The sequence below is a fragment of the Chelonoidis abingdonii genome, chromosome 6 (genome assembly GCF_003597395.2).
Source record: "Chelonoidis abingdonii isolate Lonesome George chromosome 6, CheloAbing_2.0, whole genome shotgun sequence".
Lineage (NCBI taxonomy): Eukaryota > Metazoa > Chordata > Testudines > Testudinidae > Chelonoidis > Chelonoidis abingdonii.
This window is the reverse complement of record NC_133774.1, coordinates 73,835,087-73,849,089: the sequence shown is the minus strand read 5'-3', so window position 1 is coordinate 73,849,089 and position 14,003 is coordinate 73,835,087. Positions and strand designations below refer to the sequence as shown.

Below are 14,003 nucleotides of genomic sequence, written 5' to 3'. Positions count from 1 at the left end.
GTACCAGGCACTGGAATTCCTGGTTGGTGGCAGGCTATCAGATCTAAGCTGGTAATTAAGCTTAGAGGGTTTCATGCAGGCACCCAGATTTTTGGACGCTAAGGTCCAGATTTGGGAAAGATGCTTATGATAGCAGCTTCCAGACTAGGGTGCTGGCTTTTGTGCAGCCCTTTCTCTGGTGCCTCTCTGTCCCATCCACTCATTGTATAGGAGCCTACGTGCCTAGCCCAGGGTCTGTGATTTCCAGAGATTTTCAAAGCATCTACAAAGTAGGTGTTGCAACACCTAGGTCCCTTTGTGGATCTGGGCCTTAATAGCTGCAACAAAAATATTGTCTATGAAGTTGTTGTGCTTGTTATGTGGGATTGTGATTAGCTGACTTATGTACAGGTATACCCATGTTCTCTAGGGAGACTACTACTTACTAGTTAAGTTAGGTAAGATCCTCATGTAGCTCTGTGATAGATACCAGTACTTTGGGAGCTGAAGGTTTCAAGTTTTGAATCTTGTGGTTGTTCTAACTATAGCTGCCGCACAGCACTGTAATCCTACAATACAGTCATACAACAGAGTATCATACAAACGGCGGCTTAAAACAAATATCCAATAGCAAGTACAATTGTAAACTAAAACCCATAATAAACCTCTTCAGCCTGAACCCATTCCCTGCCTAAAAACAGAGGCGGGGAGGGGGAAAGAGAGCATTTGTACCCTGCTTGGAAGGTAATGTACAGCAGTGGTTTCCAACCTTTTTTCATTTGCAGAACCCTAAAAAATTTCAAATGGAGATGCAGACCCCTTTGGAAATTCAACCTGTGGTCCACAGACCCCTACCATAGAAGTCTTAGACTGAAAACTGACTGAACAAAAATCAACTATAAATGTTGCTCACGCTCAGCATGGCATTTGATGCAGCATGAGAAAGGTCACTAAACTATGGGCTTCTATGCTAATGACAACACTTCTGAGTTTTGACCTATAGGCGGGGGTATTCACATACTTTTGATTGATCAGAAAAAACAGCATGCCTATTCTGGGATCTGAAACTTTATTTTCATAGTCACCTTTTGCAGAACCCTTAGACATAGTCTACGGACCCCCAGAAGTCCATGGACCACAGATTGTAAGCCACCGATGTACAGTATCTGGCAAACAGACACTTATTTGTATGGGACCATGAGAAGTTCTAACAACGAACAATTTTATTGCTATAATGAGCTTGTTGGAAAAGTTTAATTTAAAAATATAACAATATAATCCTATCTTTTAATTAGTGATATTTAGAGGTGACAGCCGTGTTAGCAAAAATATAAATCTAAATAAAGCAACACAAGCTGCATCAGGGTCAGCATTACCATATGGGATCCAGCAGGTTCTGCTGCTTTTACCTCTGTTAACTCCTAATATTTAAAGGAGAAGAATTACCAGCTGAGGATAATTAACCATGGGAAAAGTTTACCAAGAATTGTGGTGGATTCTCCATCACTGGAAGATTTTAAATCTAGATTGGATATCACATTGGTAGATGTGCAGGTGAACAAGCCCCTGCTAGTGTGGCTGATGTGGTTAGGTCCTATGATGGTGTCCCTTGAATAGATATGTGGACAGAGTTGGCAATGGAGTTCATTGCAGGGATTGGTTCCTGGGTTAGAGTTTCTGTTGTATGATGTGTGATTGCTGGTGAGTATTTGCTTCAGGTTGGGAGCTGTCTAGCTGTAAGTGAGGACTGGCCTGTCTCCCAAAGTCTGTGAGAGCGAGGGATCATCCTTCAGGATAGGCTGTAGCTCTTTGATGATGTGCTGGAGAGGTTTTAGTTGGGGGCTGTAGGTGATGGCTAGTGGTGTTCTGTTACTTTGTTTGTTGGGACTGTCCTGGAGTAGGTGACTTCTGGGTACCTTTCTGTCTCTGTCAATGTGTTTCTTCACTTCCCCAGGTAGGTATTGTAGTTTTAAGAATGCTTGATAGATATCCTGTAGGTGTTTGGATCTGTCTAAGGGATTGGAGCAAATGTGGTTGTATCTTAGGGCTTGGGTGTAGCCAATTGGCCTTGTTAGCACTGACCCCCTACTTGGTAAGGCAACTCCCATCTTTTCATGTGCTGTATATTTATACCTGAGTACTGAATTTTTCACTCCATGCATCTGATGAAGTGGGTTATAGCCCACGAAAGCTTATGCCCAAATAAATTTGTTAGTCTCTAAGGTGCCACAAGGACTAACTTTTTTTTTTTTTTTGCTGATACAGACTAACACGGCTACCCCTCTGAAACCTGTTTCCTGTGTGAGTTCACTTGAGAGCATAGTGATTGTCTGGTTTCACCCACGGAGTTGCTATTGAAGCATTTAGTGCACTGCATGAAGCATACCATATATTTTGATAGGCATATGTAGGACCCATGGATCGTGAAAGGTGTGTTGTGGGGGTGTTGATCATCGTAGCAGTGGAGATATGTCTGCAGGTTTTGCATCTGTTGTTCTGGCAGTGTCAAACAACCCATCACCCAATTCCTTCCCCCCACACCCTTGTTTCCTCTCTTTGACTGAAGGGGTGTTAACAGGCACTTAAGTTTCCTAAACCTGAGAAAGAGCTCTATGTAAGCTTGTCTCTCTCATGAGTCACTCCAATAAGAGATATTACCTCACCCATCTTATCTCTCTAATATCTTGGTACCGTCACAGCTACAACAACGCTGCATAAATGAAGAAATGGAACAGTTATGGTACTTGATCCTATTACAAAGGAAAAAGCTTTGGGATTTTTTTTAAGTTATATATTTATAATTTATTCTTTATCTATGGTGCTTAAAGAATACCACTCTTGCACATGCATGTATTATGTTCATTGGAAATAAAAGTGTGTGACTTTAAGTAGTTTCCATTGTTCCAAATCCAGTTTCCATGTAGCAGACAGAAAAATTCTGAGACCATCCATACATAGGAGTTGATCCTTAGAGATGACCAACATGAGTACTCTCTGTGATGGGTTGGACCCCCTTCTGGGATGGCACCTGATGTACTGGGATTACACTGAGTCTCTCCTGCTCCACTGGCCTGGGTTCCCACCCCTCATTTTGCTGAATTAGGCTCTCTGGCCTCTTGCAGCACACGCGCACACACACAGCTGCAGCCACAGACTGAGGTCAGCCCTGTGTGAGAGGACTCCCCCAGAACTCATGTGCACACCTCTTTTGGGAGATAAACCCAAAATAATACTGTCTTGCACTGTATAGAAAAATCTGCACAGCACAAACTCATAAAAATCAACCCTCTTCCTCAATGTGAAGAGAGACATGCACGACTTCTCCTCCCCCAGTTAGAAATTACATAAACTTGGTTTAATAAACAAAATAAGTTTATTAACTACAAAAGGTAGATTTTAATGGTTAAAGAGATAGCAAACTGAACAAAGCAGATTACCTTAGTAAATAAACAAAAGCCGCAAATTGAACTTAACACAGTATATGGGTAGGATACAAATTAGCAAATCCTCACCCTGAGTGATAAACAGGCTGGCAGCTTCTTAAGACACAAGTTGCCTTGGCTTTCCCAGGTTTTCTTACACAGGCTAAAAATCCTTCCAGCCTGAGACCATCACTTCTCACAGTTCAGTCTTTGTTCCTCAGATGTTTTCAAGTGTGTTGTCGTCTGTGGTTCAACCCACAGAATTAGGGGGCCATTTCTGGCATTCTTGTTTATTTCAGTTGTTGGTGTGACCCAGGGGCAGTTGAACCGTGTATGGAGCTGAGTTTAAGCTGCTATGCAGGTGCCCCCTGGGCTTCTCCATCAGCCAGTCCTGCTCCTCCCCACCACAGCTGCTGCTGAGTACAAGGCAGGAGTGAAGCGCCAAGTCCAGCCGCCTTCCACAGCCTGGCTGGAGGAGGAGGGAGGAGAGAAATGTGACAAAGTGAGTTTTCACTTTTCAGGCTTTTATTAGTTGAGTTTAAGCTTTTATGCAGCCAAAAGATGTGAAAGTAAGCTGGTACTGAATGCTTCAGCCATTATTACCAGTATGCCACTGCATTTTGCCCCCCCCCCCCCACACACACACCCCCATGTCGGCTTACTTTCACCTTTGCCTTGGTCAAACAGTTCCTGTTGTGTAGAGCTATCTGTTGCACACAGTTCCTGGGGAATCCTTATGCTTGTGTGCATTTCTTCAACAACCCACTAATATTGTCTGGCCTCATCCAATGTAGCACATTTGAAATACAGAGACATGGTCACTATTCCCAGCTTCAGATACAGAAATAATACATGCATACAAATTGGATAAACACATTTTGTAAATCATAACCTTTCCAATGATATCCTATAAGACCCATCTTGCATAAAGTATATCTCAGTTATGTCATATTCATCTCAACCACATTTGTATTAAGAATAGGGGGTGTAACTGTCATAAGCATAATTCCTAATTCTGAACTTTAGAGTCCAAAATGTGGGTGCCTGCATGAAACCTCCAAGCTTAATTACCAGCTTGGATCTGATAGCACTGCCATAAGCCAAAAATTTCCAGTGTTTGGCTCACTCTGGTTCCAAAACTTCCCTGGGGTACCAAGATTCAGGATGCCCCGAGTCTTACACTAAGGAAATGACCCCTCTCCCTTGTCTTCTCTTTACTTTCCTCCCAGGCTTTCCCTCCGTGGTTAGATCCTGAAGTATTACTGTAACTTCAACTCCTTGAATTACAAACAGAGGGGCAATTTACCTTCCCCCCCTCCTCTTTTTCCCCCTCTCCAGTCTTCCCTGAGAGAGACGAATCCCTGGCCAGGGATTTCTATTCCCTTGAGGCCTCATTAGAAAAGAAATCCAACCACGTTTTAAAAGAAAAGCTTTATATTAAAGAGAAAGAGAGACATAAAAATAGCTCTCTGTATCAAGAATAAAAATGACCAGCGGTCATATTGCTTAAAGAAAAATATAAACAAAACAGCCTTATTCACAAAAGAAATACAGTGTAACGATCCAGCAACTACACACATGGTAATTACAAAAAAAACCAAATAAAGCCATATTTTTTTTTTGAACCTTTTGTACTCCACATACTTGGAACTGAAGGGTTAGAAGCCTTGAAGATAGAAAGATCCTCTCATAGCCGAGAGACATGACAAAAGACACAGACAAATGGACACACACCACATTCCCCCCGTGAGCTTTAAAAATCTTGTTTTCCTGATTGTCCCTCTTGATCAGGTGGGTTTGGTTCCCTTTGTTAACCCTTTGCACAGTCAACACAAGATTAACCGTAAGCTAATCTGTTTATGACAAGTAACGTCACACTCTTCGACCTTCCATTTATCTTTTCAACAGGAGTTTGAGGGCACACAGAACTCTTAATGATCAGGAGGCTATATCATTAAATACATATCCTTCCAGGAATAACCCTGGACTTGCGCTCTGATATCTCAGCAGATTTTGGGAACATTTCTTAATGCAATGAATACTTTAAAAATCCTGGGAGGCTGCCTAGCATATAGAAAACAGTTTTCCTTTATTTTGAAGAAAATGTATTACACACAAAAGTTCGCGTTTTGTTAGCTTAAGATTTAGATCTTACAGGAAACAGAATAGATTTAAAGATGGAAAAATGTCACTATTGCTGGACCAACTTAGGTGCAGCTATTCTTACTAATATTCTTCCAGTGAAATCTGCTGAGAATTTTCCCTGGCTAACAACCCCCTTTCTGTATTTGGAAACTAATTAAGAATAGGATGTCCAAACATCTTTTATGGGTTCCATCAGTGAATATGTGTATAAACTGGCTCGCCGCTACCCTTCATACTGCCATCCAAACATGAGATACTGCTTCACCTTCAAAGCTCTTCTTAAAACTCGCTCTGCCACGATGCCAGAAACACTTGACAATGGCTGCTGCTGCTATCCAGAGGTAGACTCTGACTCACAATGCCAGCCTATATCGCTCATTTGTTACATTTTCAAACAAGCCTCTTTGTGCTTTCTCCCCGGCTGCCCCTCACTTTTGGAGGAGCTCCTCATAAACATCCACAAAACTACTCCATTATCTTCCTTCAAAGCTCTTCTTAAAACTCGCTCTGCCACGATGCCAGAAACACTTGACAATGGCTGCTGCCATGCTGACACCATGGCCTATCACACTGATTAGTATTGTCTCATTGCTTCCTTGTACTCCCCTGTCTGCATCTGTCTGTTGCCTCTTGTCTTATACTTAGATTGTAGGTTCTTTGGGGCAGATACCCTTTTGTTTCTTCCTGTTTGTACAGCATCTAGCACAAGGAGGTCGTGGTCCACAACGGGGTCCCCTCAGTGCTACAGTACACGTATTAGTGTCTTTTATTGTTGGGTTTGGTAATTTATTGATTCCAAACATTAGCTACTTTCTGTAGAGGATATAATGTAGCTGGAACTAATTCATCCTTGCTACAATGCTATTGACTTAAATGGAATTATACCAGGGATGAGTTTGTCCTATTTTACCTAATGTCCCCTTAAATCACAACATGGATGCACTAGCTAAGTCACAGGTAGTTGTGTCTTTTGCTCTTATACAATAAACCAGATATGCAAACACAGGTCTCCTTACTAGTGCAGATCCCTTCTCCAGACTTTGAAACTGCTTCCTTCCCAGTGTAGCCTCTTCCACCCTCTTGTCCAGTACAGTTTTAATTCACCTCAAGCCTAATCAAAGCCCATTGAAGCTAATGGAAAGATTCCCATTGACTTAAGTAGGCTTTGGCTCAGGACCTTAGTTTTTCCCCCCCAACTACTGTTCTCCCAGTGCAATCATACACCACACCTCATTCCTTTCCTAATGCCTGGTCTACACTGGGAAATTAGGTCAGGATAACTATGTCATGCAGCGGTGTGAAAATTCCACATCCTTCAGCGATGCCGTTAAACCAACCTAACTGCTGATGTGGGCAGTACTAGGTTGATGGGAGAATTCTTCCATTGACATAGCGACCACCTCTTGGGGAAGTGGAGTACCTACACCAATAGGAGAAGCTCTCCCATCAGCATAGGTAGTATCTTCACTGAAGCACTACAACAGTGCAGCTTATGGCTTTGTTGTCAGCAGCCACTCAGCATTTTGAGGGAGCAGAAGAGCCCCAGCCAGACAAAAACAAATACACACACAGGCCTTTTAATGGACAGGTTAGGATGCTTTCAGCATCCCAATCATAAGAGGTATGACAAGAAGCAGGAATAGGAAAGGGTGTAAAAGAAAATTCAGAAGGTTAAAACCCAAATCCCCAAACACAGCTCTTTCAGTCTCAAGGTAAAGTAGGAAAGAAAACTTTGGTCCATTATACTTTTGTTTTCTCCTGTAGGAGACAGTCAGGACTGCAGTGATTGGCAATACTATATCAATTTAGCTAAGATTGAAACATCTTGGATGTCAGGATCCACTTGAGACACTAAGCATGTTTTTAGCTTTAGCCTCTGTGCACCTGCTCTTATACTTGACATTAATCTTAGGGAGTATTAGAGCATATAACATCTGTCTTCTCTCCAGTATCATGTTTGTATTAGTAAGCCCCAGGGCCATGCAATGTATGTAGCCACTGAATTTCCTATAATAGCAAGTACACTTGCAAGGGATTGCATTGAAAACATTTAATCTCCCAAGGCTGAGGGCAGGTGGGGAGGAAGAGAAAGAGCATTTGAAAATTAAGGAACAGTTTAAATAATTTACAGAAAAATATGCACACTTCTCTGTATGGAAGGAATGCAGGAGTTTCAGTCAAGTTTTTCCATTAATAATGCTTAGAATGGTGTATGGCCTGATACCCTGTATGAGAATCACAAAAACACCTTCCAAGAATGTGTATTCAATAGTCCAAATTAACAATAGTCAGAATATGCTGCCAAGCACAATGGCCCCAAGAGAAATGAAAAGAATTCTTCTTCAGAATATACATTCTAAGTGCTTTCTTCTAGAAGTATCCATTTATGTTCCTAAATATATTCCAGTACAATTATGGTTATGATACTCTTTAGAAACCCGTTGTTATTGCTGTAGCAGAAACAAAGAAGTGTTTCACCAATTAGCAACATGGCATATACATATGCAGCAAGCACTTGATCCTTAAAAAACCCTGAAACAACTTCATCCTTGCAAACTATTTTATAACAATGCTGAATTTTTAAACTAAAAGAAGTGATAAATAATCTGTTCTAAACATAAGGTCAGTTCTGGGCTGACCATTACTAGGTTCTAAACAATCCTTCATATTGTCAATACACAGAAAACTTAGTTCTGCTAGACAGTCTAGTCTGTGCCACTGTTTGGCAATTCAGTGCAGAACTAGCCACCTCAAAGATCTGTTGGTTGTGTTCCAGTTCTCTATATTTCATTCTAAGATGATAGTTGAACAGAAGATCCCCAGTTTCTTAAATTCATGATTAGGGTACTAGAAATCTATGTGTATTTTCTTGAGCACACATATACTTATTGTCTTATAGAAGCAGTAAGAGGGCCTGTTATGCTTGACACTGCACCAACATCAAATGAAAAGACAGTCTCTGCCCCCAAATAATTTACATTCTAGGCTGATAAGGTACAACAGGTCTTAAAATTTCACAGCTTTCCACCTGCCTGTCCATGGTTATCTGCCAGTGTCAGGGATTTTTTGGCATCATGGCAGAGAGCCTTAAGGAGGGATTTGAGGGAGGCTATGGTTGTGCTTTACAGATTTTTTGAGGATGTTACTACCATGTGTAGAGGTCAGCATATGAGAGGATGAAGATGTACCTTGTAGTCATCATTACTTGAATTCCATTTGTATAAAGAATAAGAATTACAAAAAATCATCATCACTGGATTGGAAGGCTCTCTTTGTGGGATGGTGCAGAAAGACAGACTTTTGGGTAACAGGAAATAATTAGCAACATGTACGAATGGGGGTATTAAGGAAGCAGCTTCTGTTTCTGCAAGAGATAAGACAGAAATCTATTCATGCCACGGTTTGCCTTCTGTTTTTTGAATATGCACTGCCTTACATTTATGGGCACAATCCTGCTCCCAGGTATATCAAAGTAGTCTTTAAAGAATAACTGAAAAAATGCAATAAGGATCTGAGAAGGAAGAACAGCATTATAGACTTTGCAGCTGATTACTACTGTTGATGAAATTTATAAATTGTATGTGGCACACACCTATGTGAGATGTGCATTTTCCTTAATATAAAATGAAGCTAGGTTTAGAAGTGTCTGGGCCACATAATATCTATGTAGAGCATTTGTTTATTAAGAAGAGGAGGAAAAACTATTCAGAATTGTTTGGAGGACTCCTTTATTCATCCCGTTTAGTGGGTGCAGATTTAAGTCAATGGTGCAATTCCCAGTGTCTTACAGGGGGAAGCACTTCAAAAATTGATGATCAATAATTAGCAGCAGAGACTAGACAGTTGACCTAATTCTGATCTCACACTGATTTTTATACTGATAGCTACATTTACTTCAACGGAGTCACATCTGTGCAAAAAAACAGCAGAAACAGACTGAGTGTTTCTATGCAATAGAAATTTCCATAGATAAACAAAGTTATGATAACTGTAGTAGTGTTTTTTGTAGTAAAGTATTACATAGGAAAAATACCAGATACATCCACGCACCTTTAACCTGTAATATTAAAAATAGCAAAGTTAATTGTTACTTGCATGCATTGAGTGAGGGCACAGCAAGACTTAGAGAAACTGCTGGGAGAAGATCCTCAGCTAGTGAAAATTGTCATAGCTCTGTTGAGATCAATGGAACTATGATGATTTATACCAGCTGAAGATCTTCCCCTTCATGCTTAAAGCTCCTTAATAGTGAATGCAGTAGGAGACATTGCCATGGAAGCCAGATGGTCAATGACCCACGAAAAAGAGGAAAGTTGGATTAACTGGGAGGTAGGATAGATGTAAATACATTTTAAAAGGGAAGCAACCACACTGGAAATAACCTGAATTGTTAAGAAATTGCATTTGCAGCAGCTTATTATGAGAAGCAGTAAATTCACCATCATTTGGAACCTTTAAATCTAGTCTGATATCTTTCTAACATACTTTTTAGTTCCTCCAGAAATTATTGGATTCAGTAGTATTCACTAATGGAGTAGAGATACTATGGTGACAACCACAATATAAGAACCTATGTAGAATAGAACAGAACATTTCCCCTCCACTGCAGAAGTTACTGAAATTCTAACGCCTCCAGGAGGTGAATCTCAATTACCACAGTGGTCAGGAATGGCCTAACAGTCTGTGAATATTTTTAATTGCGATAAACTGAATGGTGTTTGCCATTAAAGATCAGCACTTTGCCTACTATTAGCATACACTGGTATATGATATTGTTATAGCTTTTCAAATGCATGATATATGTGATAAAAGGCAGCAATATTAGGGTTCTTTTTTATTGGTAAGAAGACTTACAAACTTACCCCCAAAATCTGCCAGGAATCAAATTAAAAAAAACCAAAACCCACTCACTGGCAGGAGCTAATCAGTGTTACAAGTACTGAAAGCATCATCAGAAAGTCCTGAGTCAGTCTTTGCTCAAGCATATTTAACACTGGGTGCTGTCTTTGGATGTAGCCAAAAGTGATTCAACGTTGGTCTCTTTTGAGGGATTTCATTTTCTAATGGATGGCTTTACTGTGAAACAGAACTCTTGATGGGCACAGTATTCAATTTAATTTTCCCCATGGTAAGACAAATAAGGGTCTGTTTTCTTGATTTACTTTTCAAATGCCTGAACAGATTATTGGTTTAACTATTATGTCAGACATAGTGTAAAGACCCAGTGAGTGAAAGAATTTAAAAACTGAATCAATAACATCACTAATGTCACTTTGAAGTTTAAAACTTGAGCGATGATAACAAGCAATAGAAAGATGCTAAAATAGCCTAACAGGGGACATTACATTAATTATCAAGTTAGATAAAAAGAACTTGTGCCAGTGGCACAAACCTGTATTTCCCCAGCATCTTGATACATGTTTATGTTAGAAGAGAGCGCTAATAAAGGAGACTTACCTGAAAACATGCCACAGAGACTTAAAGAATTCACAACACTTAACATTTCACTTCTATACAAAGAACCTTCTATTAAAGTGAAGCTTCCAGTAATTGCATGATCTAATCTGTCTGTTGTTAATTATAGAAGTTATTTGTTTGGGAGCAAACACTTCTAGTTAAAAAAAAACAGTGTTCTTAAATGAGTAGAAATATAACTAACTGTCTGTCCATACTTTCCATACTTTAATTTTTAAGTAGAGTAAACTCGCCCTCTCCCATAGTCTCTTGAGACCAAGTGTTAGGCACCAATCAAATCACAAGAACAAGCTTTGTAGCTGCCAATTGCAAAACTGCCTCATCCTAAAGTAAGCCACGCTGGGAAATTAATTTTGGTCCCTTTCTTAGCATACATAGCAAACCCAATGGTGGCTAGTAGTGGCTAAGAAAAGAGAGGCTTTTGAGTCAAACTGTTCATCCCAGTATGCCTACAGTCACTCAAGAGTTATTAAAATGGAATTGCACTTGTGTCTATATCTACAATTTCTGCAACTGTGAACACAATCAGGTGTTTAAACAAACACTTTATGTTTGATGCCTTCTACTGGATTCATTTGTTTTTAAAAGTAACAGATTTTGGCAGCTTTTTGTAAGATTCTGAAAATTTTGTAAATCTGCTTTTATATTGTAGGACCAGAGACATTTTTTCAAGCGTATTTTTTAGCTGTATCTCATACCCTTCTATATATAGGAAAGAATGGAATAGCATAGCCTAAAGAGAATTCATGAGCAAGCACAATGTGCCTGCTGCCCATTGAAAAAAAAACAACCAAACATGTATTCTTGCCTTCTTGCTAAGCCTTCTTCTGAGCTTTTCCTTGGTTATTATTCACCTGGCTGTCACAATTTCTCAGACACAACTCCCACTATTTCATTTATTTGGCTCAAAAACTGGTCAACATCAGCAATTTCAGTTCAAACCTTTTTTGACCTTCACTCACAAAGCGAGAACATAATCAGTGAACTGTTGTTTTTCCCATGTATGCCGTGTTGTTGTAGCCGTGTCAGTCCCAGGATATGAGAGAGATAAGATGGGCGAGGTGATAGCTTTTACTGGACCAACTTCCGTTGGTGAGAGACTTCACCCACCTTATCTCTATATTTTTCCATGCAGCCATTTATCATGACTGCTTACCCAGTCATTGGTTTGTGCCATCACTAATTGCACAGGCATGTGCTCTTCAGGCTTCCTTTTTCAGAAAAATGGTCCAGTGAATTTTTCTGTCTCTGGTATTTGGCTGACCGAGGTGGTTACTTGAACAGGACAGTGAAGCCATCCCAGACACTGACTTCACTATTTATTATTTGTGTTGCAATTGCACCTAGGAGCTCCAGTCTTGGACCAGGACCCTGTTGTGATAGGCACTGGAGAGACACAAAACCAAACATAATCCCTGGTCCAAAGAGCTTACCATCTAGAATTGGTGCTTCTCTTCAGCACCTACAGAGAAATTTCCTTCATTTAAACTTACCAAAAGCTTAACCACCCTGGCAGATTTAGGGGTTTTGCCCCTAATTTGTACGGATGCAATCAATGTACCTGTGGAAATATTGTTCTCTTTTCTGTGAACTACACCCTTAAATTACACCTCTACCCCGTTATAACGCCACCTGATATAACATGAATTCAGATATAACACAGTAAAGCAGCGCTCTGGGGGGGCAGGGCTGTGCACTCCGGCAGATCAAATCAAAGTTCAATATAACATGGTTTCACCTATAATGCAGTAAGATTTTTTGGCTCCAGAGGATGACGTTATATCGAGGTAGAGGTGTATTATGATGTTTTCAGCGGAAGTAGCTGCCATTTTCTAAGCACAGCTGATGCAACATATTAGAGAGGAACCATATACCATTCATCTTTATTGTTTTGTGATTACCCTTAATCTAAAATAAAAGACATAAGACTGAAAGTTTATAAATGCTTTTTCTGTATGGAAAAGCATAATAGCAAGTTGATCTAACTCACTGGTCCAGTAATGGCATGTGTCTTTTCCCAAAGGTACACAAACTCTGGATGGAGAATCAGCTATGGATTTCTGAACTATACCACTACTTAATTGCAGATACAAGGGAAATAATCTTAACATGACATATTAAAGAAAAGGAAATTTGACACCCCCCCCCCACAATATAGTACTCATCCTCTGATCATTTCTTTCCTCCTAATGATCTAAATAAAATATTTTCCTGCATTTTAAAAGGGGCTCATGGGACCTTTTGTTTTCATTTACTCTGCTGGAGCAGATGAGTGACTAGTTTCTGTCCAAAGCATGGATCTTTATGGCCAACAGTTCTGCATTTTAATGTGGAAAAAATTGCTTTCATCTCAAATTAGTGCTGTCTTGCTTGCTGTCGGTGCAACAAAAATGTGTGAATGGGGTCCTTTTTGAAAATGAGAATGTCCTATTAAGTCTATCAAAATTATGCTTTCAGTTAAGCTAAGTGTTTCTGTCAACAAAGCAGCATACCCCTATCAGATCAGCCTCTCTACTGCTTCTACCAGGAGGCAGACATCATTTATCAGGATTTCAATTATAAGTAAAATTACTCAATACACTATTGTTTTAGAAGAGACAAACAGTTTCATTTTGTGAGGTCTCTATAGTTACGTTGCGTGTCTGTGAATGGTGCTCATGTGTGAAGCAGTAATGACACTACCAGTGACAGAAGTTCTCTGTTTATCCACTGAACATATATAGTACAAGCAGTAGCAGTGCAAGTCACCCATGGACAGTGCTCACCAAGTGGGTAGCTATTCAATATTCCTTCTTTATCCTCATTATTCAATGTGGGGCCCAGGCCTATTTACTGCATAACATCCAAACCCTGCACTTGAAACACAGTTATTCATTTCTTCTTGGGCTTTTCTACAGCACTTATCACCATAATATTTGAGTGTTTCACAAACCCTTACACCCTTGTCCCCCAATCCATTCCTGCTCCTATTCCTCCTACCCA

At 40.1% G+C, this 14,003-nt stretch overlaps 2 long non-coding RNA genes across 2 annotated transcripts in view; both read left to right on the top strand.

The window, feature by feature from the left end:
• LOC142046987 (uncharacterized) overlaps positions 1-3,786 on the top strand; it is a 116,222-nt gene extending 112,436 nt beyond the window's left edge. Inside the window, exon 3 of the long non-coding RNA XR_012656124.1 lies at positions 3,701-3,786. This is a non-coding gene — a long non-coding RNA (uncharacterized LOC142046987). The remainder of the gene's footprint in view (positions 1-3,700) is intronic.
• Positions 3,787-3,811: 25 nt separating this feature from the next.
• On the top strand, positions 3,812-13,245 carry LOC116829161 (uncharacterized). The gene is made up of 2 exons (XR_004374688.2): positions 3,812-3,903; positions 13,045-13,245. It is a non-coding gene; the product is annotated as an uncharacterized LOC116829161 (long non-coding RNA).
• Positions 13,246-14,003: the final 758 nt, after the last annotated feature.